The sequence below is a fragment of the Dipteris shenzhenensis genome, chromosome 5 (genome assembly GCF_047967505.1).
Source record: "Dipteris shenzhenensis isolate YYH24624 ecotype China chromosome 5, Dip_SZ_1.0, whole genome shotgun sequence".
Taxonomy (NCBI): domain Eukaryota; kingdom Viridiplantae; phylum Streptophyta; class Polypodiopsida; order Gleicheniales; family Dipteridaceae; genus Dipteris; species Dipteris shenzhenensis.
The window spans coordinates 40,043,107-40,055,021 of record NC_141600.1 but is presented as its reverse complement, the minus strand read 5'-3'; positions in this window follow the sequence as shown (position 1 = coordinate 40,055,021).

Genomic DNA, 11,915 nt, shown 5'->3' with positions numbered 1-11,915 from the left:
AGTGTTCAATTCATTCCATGCATCTTTCCCATGACCTTTAGAGTCTATGTGATGGATTCATTTTGGATGCACATAGGTTCAAGATTTTGTCAGCCACCTCATTCTCAATGTGAGCTCTAGCCACCTCATTCTCATTGTAACCTCCTTATTAGTTCAAGAACTTGTCAAGCATGCCAACAAGTCAGCCAGTTAGTGGTTCAACTATTGCAAACAAAGAAGAAGTGCATTTGGGCTAGAGAGTGCACGTCAATCGAAGGGATTATAGCCCAAAAGGCAATTGTTTATTATCTCTCTCCCTCTTCCCCCCCCCCCCCTCTCTCTCTCTCTCTCTCTCTCCCCCCCCTCCCCTCTCTCTATTGCTCTCTCTTTCTTCTTATTTTTTGAATTTGACCTCTGCATATGACTTTTGTGAACTGCAAAAGGTGGACGGATGGTCTAGTAATAGGGAACATTAGGGATGTGAGTAGTAATCAAGTGTTGTACGAGGTGGAAGGAGGCTACAATAAGTAAGTTCCCTTGTATTGATTTGTTTTTTTGCTTCACATAGATTGTTGAGATAGTCGATCGGAAGCTCCTCTTCTTATTTTTTGAGTTTTTCCTTTGAGCCATGTGAAGCAAACATGTCTCTGAAGAAAAACCTAAAGTTGCCAAGAAAGATCATCAAACCCAAGAAACAGCCTCAAATCCTCTCTCTGACAAAGAGAACTATAACAAAGGAAAAGGGCAAGGGCAAGGAACTTCAAACCCTCCCAATTCCAACCTAGGTGATGCCTTGGTGGAAGTTTTGCTTAAAGCTAGGTCAAAATTCTACCACAACATGGATAAGTGGATGCAAGTGCTTGGAGCACCCCAAACAAGGCAAGCCAACGAGGCTAACACATTGGAAACCTCAAGAAAGAATTTGATGAAGACTTTATTTCTTTATATAGAAGGATATACTAGACTATCACAGTCATGAACAACGAGGTGGGCACTATATTGGTGCAAGCATATGCTGCATGTATTCACATCACTAAGGTGGATTGGGATGATTTTGTCTACCATCAAGAAACCAATGTGAGGAATGCTAGTCATGACAACACTTGTATCAAATAGAATCATGCTGCTATAAGAATCTCATTGGAAAACCTTACAAAGGGACACCCTATGAAGATGGACCTGAGTACTACATTGTGTGAGACACTAACCGATAATCCGTAAGTGGTCTTATTTGATTGGAAGAGAATGGTAGGGGAGGAAAAACAAAAATTGTAGTTAGACTTAGAAATGCCTACTGCACATGAGTCAAAAGCCACAAAACAAATTGACTCTATGAAACACATAGCCAACTAGGTTCGTACCAAACTCAAAAATGGCAGTAGCATCACGCAAGATGAGCTGTTAGCACATTTAGAAAAACTAGAAGCAGAGCTACAATGCACCATAAAAAATTTTGATTTGGTGAGTATGCACCATGTCTGGATCGCTGAGCAGTTGGAGGCAGTAGTAGCTACATCCAACATTCATATGTAGCCATTGATGGAGCAGCTAACAAAGCATGGGTTGCTCGGGGGGTCAATCACCATATGTAACCTTGTCACATGAGTTCAACAAATCAGTCTTTATTAATTCCATTACTTACAATTTATATATACATAAGGAAGTAAAGTAAGGCCTAAATGTTAAAATACAAAAGGGTAGTGTAAATTACAAAAGTCTCAAAAGCTTGAGAGAAGCTCCAAGCATGCAACATGGATATTTGCAAACTCTTTAGGAAGAGTGGTTAATGTCCCGTGACATAAAATCAGACCAAAACTTTAAAGAAGGGTTGAAATCCCTACCTTGTATTGTTTTGGTGATATGTAGTCTTTAGGTTGTGTCAAATCAGTGAAATTTTCCTCTTACACTGTTTCTATAGGAAGGCAACATCCAGGGAGGTATTTTTTCATTATTTGCATGAATAAGCAAAAGATTTATATGTCTTGAAAAAGTTTTTATCAATGGACAATGGATTTTTATGTTCGTATTCAGTTGATTCATCTATGGAGCTTGTTGTAATTTGGTATGAGTGTGCCATACTAGTTAATTTGTTGTGGATGCTGAGGGGTTTAGCAAGATAGTTCTAAAGTAAGCCTCATGATGTTAATTAATGGATTGTCAAGTCTTCTTAGTAGATTATTATGATCATATTGAGTAGACTCATATGCAATATATGTCATAAATAGTTGGGTGCATTGGCAATTGCATGCAAATCAATCTTCTAAGAAATCCACACTTCACATATACATAATTTAAGTATATGCAATGAACAAAAAGTAGCTTTGTAAACTATGAAAGCACATAGTTGTAGAAACACCTCAGATTGAAACCAAAATACTTCTATTCATTAACAATTGACTCAACCACTAACTACACATCACCTCTATCAAGTTTTTTGGCTGTTGCAAAGCTTATAGACTCAACTGTGGACCCTAACAATGATATGCAGTTGCTCTACTAGGACGTTTCTTCTATAGACTTAGGCTCACAACACTCTAGATCGTGGCTTTGACAAAAGGACCGATTACATCGTTGAGACAATATTTTGTAGGAGTCATTTGGATCTAAGGCTCACCACCATGCATCGCCTTGCCATGAAACATCTAGTTTCTTCTTACCACACTGCCAAGTGTCAACACGATACTCAACCCTCCAATCATGTCTCACTTCATGCATGTGCCAATCACAAATTGTTGGCCAGCACATAACAACCAATCCATGCACACCATTCAAATGTTAGTCACACTAATGCCCCTATGAGGATCATTCCTCCAACACCCTCCCTTGATCTGAATAGAGAGAATCTCAAAGAGAACCAATTCAATGGACATCATAGTCCTTAACAAAACCAAGCATCATAGCCCAACAAAAAGCCCGAGCATCGTCGCTCACTATTTGGCATCAAAACCAACACACAAAAACAATATTACTGAGACAACTACCAAATTGCTACATAGTGCACTTTATGAAAACCAAATCTGATTTTAGAAAGACCAATCTGGCAAATTGTTTGACACAAGCCCCACCATTTCATTTGGTCGTGAAGATTCCACAACAACACATGCTTTGTTCTTCTCTTTCTTTATACTCTCATCCTTTGGCTTCTTGGCATAGAACCTCTTGGTGTGGCCTAACTTGCCATGGTAGTATCTGCTCTCAACTCTATGGTTTCTTTTTGTTCATCTTTTGCCATATAAGTAGTATCACCAGAAATTAAATTCCCTTCATGTTTCTCCTCGCTCATGAACAACCTGACACAATCAATAAAGTCAACTTCATCATCTAATCTCATAATTTGAGTAGTATCGCTGTACTTGGAGGGGAGACTCTTCAACATTATTGCTTTCTAATCCTCATCCTTGGCCTTGGAACTGAGTTCATGGAGCTATTTCAGCAAGGCTTGCATATGGATCATCAGAAATGTCAGTAGGTCTTCATTATCATTCACTCATCATTCATAAAGTTGCTTCTTCGAGTTTGCCTTGGAATGACACGTCTTAATGTCGAACAAGGATTCTAAGATTGTCTAGTTGGCTACTGTAGACTTTGTGACATCTAAATGGTGAAAATAGTCTTCTCCTAGGGCTCTACCCATCATCGCGATAGCTTTGTCACCACTATCCTTCTTGCACATGTGTTTCTCAACTTCACCGATAGTTGTTTCTTTCTTCATGCTAGAAACAATTCCCATAAGCCCTTTTGTGCTAATGCAGCCACAACGAGGAGGAAAAAGCCATGATCAAATAATATATTTATGTCCTCTTGGAAAGGCACGGTCAAATATTTCAGAACAATAGATGGTAAGAAAGGTATTGAGGAAATACTAGTCGAGCATGTATATATGCAGAATGAACTTGTGCTACATGATTATCCATATTATCTTCCATGGCACATGTCCAATTGTGAGTTTTTAACCCTTTCAATTTTGGAATGGTAGTTTTGAACATTTCTATTTTCAACATAAACTAAAACGTGTTTTGGTTTTCAGATCTGTATCCATCATCATATGAAGAATGGCAGTTGGTGGAGTGCATTTTGGGATTCTTGGATGTCTTGCATGGAGCAATACAAAAATTACAATATCAAGGTAGATTTGCAACTCAATTAGCATAGACAAGTATCTTCTTCTATGACCATTTTTATGAATTGTTGGACAAAGAAAACACTCCCGGTGTGTTGAGGAAACAAGATCTTATGCCATGGAATACGATAGAATGGCCAGTGCCCCCTAGTAGTGTGACAGAGACATACAGGGCTAAGATATTCACATAAGTTCAACAATATTTACATCCAAGCATTGCTACAAGAATTGTAAAAATCAAAGTATGCATGCCAATCACTGTTTTTGTTGACCTATGTAACAAGTATCCATTCAAGGTATGCAAAACAATGCTTACCTACAAAGCAACTGGAAATAAAGAGAACTTTGACTTATTGGATGATGGTTGGGATAAATCAATATTGAACAAGGTCTACTGTGAGGTGGTGCCAAGTACAGTTACCATTAAGTATATGATTGCAAGCCATAATTTTATATTTTCTTTTTTCTACAAACACAGTAGGTCCATTGCGGATAAATTAGTTCCAATGGACCGAGACCTTAAGTTGTTTGTCCCTGAAAACAAAGTATTGGAGATCAAGGTCTATGAACATGGAATATTGGTAAGTGTAATCTCAACAGGAGAATGTTGTACGCTAGCCCAATTGCATCATGACATTCATATGGAGATAGAGGACAATATTTCAAAAGAATTCTCATTCATTATCAACAACAAAAACGTGCATAGAATGCTCTCACAAAGTGGTTCTTTTGTATCTTCATTTGTTATATTTACATGATTCATTCATTGTCTTCATTTGTTAGTAACAAAACATACAATTATTGTGTAGGAGGGAGAGCACAATTCAATGCAAAAGCATCACTGGAGAGACTGTTTATATTACTTCTCAATAACAATGTATAGGATTTTGCATGATTTTTGTACATGTATAGTACTTCTCAACAATGACTTAGTGAACAATAGCCACACTGATCTTAGTGATTGTATACATGTGTCGATATCTACCACGGTCCAACTCACAGAGAAGGCTGATCCTCATTCGCAGGCCACTTCTTTTCTAGTTCTTGTTCTAAATGCAATTTTTATTGCTGGCAGCGATGGATACTTTTAGCTTCTACTATACCTAGACATTCCTCAAGACGACTCCGATGCAACTAGAGCATGTGATGCACTTGAACAATCCTCTATCGTCTCCTTATGCACCAACTCTTCCTGTACCATTTGCTCCTCTAACATCTGCTTCAACATCTCATCGTCATCTCTTGTTGAGCTATTCGAGAAGCAACTAGAGAACCTCTGCTACTAGTCTAGCTCTGTACTCTCAATTATTGGGGAAACATACTAGAGAAGCTATGCTACTAGTCTAGCTCTAAGGCTGTATACATAGTTTGCATTGTAACATTCCTCCTTTAGTTTAAAAAAATAGTAATGCAAACTGAGTTTTTTGATCCTATATGAAACTTTTTTACATGAATTATTCATAATGGAAAGTTTATGGCTTTTACAAGTGATAAGGTCTCGATCTTTGGTAATTTTACTAATTTTCCATATGCTATCTTTAAAGCCTTGTAAGAAGTTACCCTGGATTCTTGATTTGAATTCATGTTACACTAATGCTACATCTTATATGCACTGCAAATAAGAGAGAATAATTCTATGTAAAGAAATCATTGAGAGAAATCAAAACTCATATTACATGTCAATTGTATCAATACAAAAATTAGTAATACATCAGCAGAGACATCCCAAATGGGATTGTTTAGACAAATAAAAACTCATATTACAGGTATTGTACAATGCAATGAGTGTGTCATAATCAAAATCTAAAGTCCAACTATGATGATAATATGTAGCTACTCCTATGCAGATGAAGTCAGAGGCTACTATGAAGGTTGCTCACATCAGGATGCTCTGTGAAGAAGGCTATTGATCAAGTTGAGGCTGCTCATCAGGCTACGACTGGTCATTAGGCTACTATGAAGGATAAGGTTGCTCATCAAGCTGTTGTAAAGGCTGAGGCTGCTCATCAGGCTGCTGTGGATCCTCATTGAAAATCTTATCTTCCACTTTGGGATTTTCCTCAGCTATGATGGTTTCCTCACCCCCCTGCTCCTTCCCTTCAATAAACAGTAGTAGGCTCCTTGCTTCTAGAAGCACTAGCTTTATATCTCACTCTGTGTCTCCCTTGGGATACTTTATGAGAAAAAGTTAATAGCTTTTCGATGACCATGGATCTATATCCATTGACATACACTGATGTAAAGCTATCCTCTGAAACTTGCAATCAAGAAAAATAATAAGAAAGGTTAGATTATATTTTGTTTCACAATGGCATTTGTACAATAGTCATTATGAATATATAGACTTGTATACTTACCCTGTCTAGTTGTTGCAGATCTTCAAATTCATTTTCTAACAAATACTTGGCATGGATTATTGTCCTCCACACACATGAATGGGGATCATCCTGTTGTGGTGCTTGCACAAACTTAACAACCTTAGGATATGGTTTATATAATTGAGGCCAAAAACATCATTGAACATCCACAAATGTCCTTACTTTTAAGTCAAAAATCTGAACACTATCTAGTAGGTCCACATTTGGAGGACAATGATCCAAGACATCCAATAACCTTTTTAGGCCTCTGCAAGATAAAATTCTATTATTAGCAATGGTGAAGTAACAACTTGGAGCTTTAATTATATAGGGCTACATTAAAGAATGGAAACATATAGATCAAGGTTTGTATGTGTTCGATAGAGAGAATTTATATGAAAGACTTGTTTTTGTTAAAGATCAATACACACTAGGCTCCAATGGTTGCTGCAAAAAGAAGACAGATACATCAATCAACATTACAACAACAAATGATAGAAGAAATGAAGTAAAATGTATTATTCACTTACTCAAAGTGGTAAGGTAACAGGATGAGAGTGATCAAGTGTGAAGATAGTGGGAGAGAAGGAAGGAGTCTCACTTGCGGCTTTCTCACATACACAATGGGGGAATACACACAAAGGTGGAGGCTGAAAATAGTTTTCCTCCTCTTAGTTGTGAAAGCCAGAAGAACTCTAGTACAAAGAAATAGAAGAACCCTATATGTGGGTCTTAAACCAAACTCAACTAACTAGGGTAGCATACTAACTGAGCCACGAACTAGAGTACATAAGGATAGCTGTCATCTAGCTATTATTCATGGGCAGTGTACCAACCGCATCTGCAGCTAACAAGTCGGTGACATAAATGCACAACGGTCACCCTGGCATATCACGAGTGGAGCTCGATATCTCAACACTCCCCCTTGAGCTCAATCCCAATTCCTGCACACCAAGACATAGCTAAAATCTGGCCTGGTAATAGTCATATAAATCAAACTTTCTACTATGCATCTGTACATAGTAGGGTCTTCCAGAAGCTCACCTGCATTTGCACTCAACTTCACATTCTGCTCCAAAGGAACTGAAATAGGCTTACAGCCTGTCATCCCATATTTGGACAGCATGTCCAATCCATACTGCCTCTGCAAGAGCCGTATCCCACTTGGTGATCTAATCACCTCAATGCCCAAGAAATAACGCAGCTCTCCCAAATCCTTCATCTCAAACTTCTGCTTCAATAGCATTTTCACATTAAGGATATCTTCATCACTATCACCTGTGATGATCAAATCATCAACATAAATGACAAGCAGCATAATACCTTTGTTTTTCTCACATAAAGTGAGAAATCTACCTTGGAAATTTGAAAGCCAATAGTGACAAGATACTATCCTATCTTGTCAGACCATGCTCCAGGTGCTTGCTTCAAGCCATACAAGGCTTTCTTCAACCTGCAAACAAACTCAGGATGAACAACATGAACATAACCTGGTGGCTACTCCATAAAGACCTCTTCTTGCAAATCACCATGCAAGAAGGCATTCTTTACATCCATCTGATGTAAAGACCATCCCTTTGATGCAGCCATAGCAATGACTGCTCTTATTGTTTCCATCCTTGCAACCGGACTGAATGTCTCTTCATAATCAATGCCATATGTCTATGCATACCCCTTGACAACTAATCTTGCCTTGTATCTGTTCACAGAACCATCTGCATTGTGCTTCACCTTATAAACCCACTTACAGCCAATTGCATTCTTGTCTTTAGGCAAAGGCACCAATTCCCATGTAGCATTTCTTCCAAGGCATCCATTTCTTCATCCATGGCTTTCTCCCATTTTTCTTTTCCCATGGCTTGCTCAAAAGAAGTGGGTTCTGGTTCCTGTATCACTTTGACCATATAAGCATAGTGAATGGCTGTAAATCCATCATATTTCAGCCTATCCATAGGATACCTAGCTCTGGTAGACCTGCGCAAAATAGGCTCACTTCCAGATGCTTTCAAAACATCCCTGGTCTTCCTTACTCCAGGTGTAACAATAGAAGGAACACCCAACTCATGATCAATGCTCTGTTCTGAGCCACTGGATTGACTATCCACATAAGAGTGACCTGCATTCACATCAAACATGGGTTGATCTACTTTCTCTTTTCCTTTTTGTGATACCTGCATACCACTATCTGCATTGCTTTGAGGAGATTCTCCCGATCTCAATCTGCCTGTCCATGGTGAAGTATGTGAACCACTGCTAGAGGACACTGCAAGTCCACTAATATTTTGTGATTGCTGCTGCGAATTCTATGCAGCATTACCATTTTGTGCATCTACATCAATCATCACATTTACTGGTTTATACCAGCTGCTCATATCATCAAAAACAACATCTCTGCCCACTGTAAACTTACGAGTAGAAGGGTTATAGCATCTATACTCTTTTCTGCTGTAGAGAATAACCAATAAAGATGCACTTCTCAGCTTTTGGATCCAACTTGGACCTCAACTCATCTGGCACATGCACATAGGCAATGCAACCAAAATTTTTCAAATGAGAAATATCTGGTTTCCTACCAGTATACATATCCTCTAGCGTCATGCCATGTATTGCTGTAGTGGGAGTCCTATTCATTATGTAAACTGCTATAGCAACTGCTTCAGCCCAATAATGATTTGGAAGGTCTTTTTCATTTAGCATGGCCCAAGATACCTCTCCAATATGCCTGTTTTTCCTTTCTGCAAGTCCATTTTACTGTGGGGTATGACTGCATGAATATTTCTGCTTTATGGCATGCTTCCGCAGAAACCTTACAAACTCATTTGAGAGGTACTCTCCCCCTCCATCTGACCTTAGGCACTTTATTTACAGACCTGTTTCTTTTTCAGCCATAGCTTTAAAAGCTTTGAAATGCCCAAACACTTCACTTTTGTTTTTCATAAAATGCACCCAAATTTTTCTATTGTAGTCATCAATAAAAGTGACAAAATAATGACAGCCTCCAATAGATGCAGCTTTAGTAGTCCACACATCATAGTGGATTAATTCCAATGGCTTCTTACTCTCTTAAACATGTCTAAGAAATGGTTTCCTTGCCTGTTTTCCAAATTGATAGGCTTCACATACCTGATGCATTTCTGCAACCTTGAATTTAGGCAATCATGCAACAATATTTTGGGCCTGCATTGATTTAAGTCGTTGTACATTAACATGACCAATGCGTTTATGCCATATATCAATATTTGCAACTACACTGGTCCCATGTGCAAACATTGCTGCACTCAATTCAGGCATGTCCGCATCCAACATAATCCTGCCCTTCTTCTTTCCTTTTGCTATCAAGCGACCATTATTTTTCATATCCTCAACAAAGCATCCATGAGGATTAAATCTGACCTGCAAGCCCTGCTCAACCATTTGACCAACAGAAACCAGGTTCTTGGTGATGTTCGGGACATGAAATATATCAGAGAGGTATTTCTTTTTCCCATCTTGCATAGACAAAGGAATTTTACCAATCTGCACAATAGGATGTGCAGTATCATCACTAGTCTCCACAAATCCTAGTCTTTCCATTTTCCTTACATCCTCCATCCATTCTGCATGACCTGTCATGTGGTTTGATGCACTGAGTCAACATACCACACATATTGCTTTCTTCTGCACTTCTCACAGAATTGGTCATGTGCTGCAACATAAACACATGCTCATTTCTGTCATCACCCTGTCTACTAGAAGATGCATAATTCCCTTGCTACAATTTTCCATTCATGATGTCATTCTACTTTTTGTAGCAATCTTTAGCCATAGGACCCATTTTACCACAATAGTAGCATTCATCATTGCTGTTTGCATTTTGACCTCTCTGCCATCCACCACGACCTCTTTGGCTCCCCCTGCCTCTAGAGTTACCATGTCCTCCTCCATAGAACTGGTTTTCTTGAGTTTGCTCCATATTCTGATTTCTACCATGGCCTCCAGATCGGCCTCCTTTACCTCTGCCTCTACCTCTTCCAACATTTGAGTAGAAGACAGTTTCTTTTGAAGTTCCTCCTGAAGAAGATGCACCACCACTTCTCTGCTCTTCAGAAATTAGAAGAGCAAACAACTCCTCAAAATCAGGAAATTTTTCATGGACGGCAATGGATGTCCGAAACTATGCAAAATCCTTTCCTAGACCATTCAAGGTCACATAAACTAAATCATCATCTTCCACTGGCGACCCAATGGAAGCAAGTGCATCTTCAATTTTCTTCACCTTCATGTGGTAGTCATTGATGCTCATATTTTCTCTCTGCACATTGTGCAACTCCTCCTTGAGCTGCATTTTCCTGGCTTGCATATTTGTGCTGTACATTTTTGCCAAAGTATCCCATGCCTCCTTTGGCGTACTTGCATCCTGAATATGCACAATCATAGAATCTGAAATACTGATAGACAGCCAATACATAACTTTTTTGGCTCTCTCATGCCATTTTTTAAATGCCTGCATTTCCTGTTGATTGGGAACATTAGGAAGAACTGGTTCTTCTTCATTTCCTGTAATGAACTCCCAATAGCCTTTTCCCATAAGGAAATTCGTCATTCTAAACTTCCATGCTTGGAAGTTGTTCTTGTCAAGCTTTTCAGTGACAATCTGTGAAAGAGAATCAGACGCCATTACAGAACACTGCAAAATATTCTTATCACTACAAAAAACACAGCTTCTGCCTCACACGAACAAATCTGCAAAACTGACGAAACTGGCATTTGACCACATAGTCACTTCCTAGTGACGATTTTGCATCAACAAGCAACAAGGATGATTCTGTAACTCCCAGTATCTCTGCGCACAGGCATATGATGCAATTTTTATGGCAACTTTTCACCGACCTGCAGAGCAGTGGTTGCACAGCAAAAACAGGGCCTTTTTCTGAGTGCCTGCGAAGAACTTCCGCCTTCAAAACGGGCCCCGAAATGGCCTCGAATCAGAAAAATAAAGTCACCAAGGGCCTTGCCCCTCGCACAGCATATACTGCCCTCTCGCCACACCATGAAGGGCATCTCAATCTGAGACAGTGCACTCTTGCACTTTCGACTATGCTACCTACAGAGATTTGCTCCCAAACTCGAAAAAGGAAAGCAACACTGGTCCTCTTACCAGGACACTGTGAACTTGGTTTGCTTTCTTGAGCTCCTTACCACGAACTAGGCTCTGATACCATGTGAAGATATTGGGAGACAAGGAAGGAGTCTCACTTGCAGCTTTCTCACATACACAATGGGGGAATACACACAAAGGTGGAGGCTGAAAACAGTTTTCCTCCTCTTAGTTGTGAAAGCCAGAAGAACTCTAGTACAAAGAAATAGAAGAACCCTATATGTGGGTCTCAAACCAAACTCAGCTAACTAGGGTGGCATACTAACTGAGCCACGAACTAGAGTACATAAGGATAGCTGTCATCTAGCTATTATTCATGGGC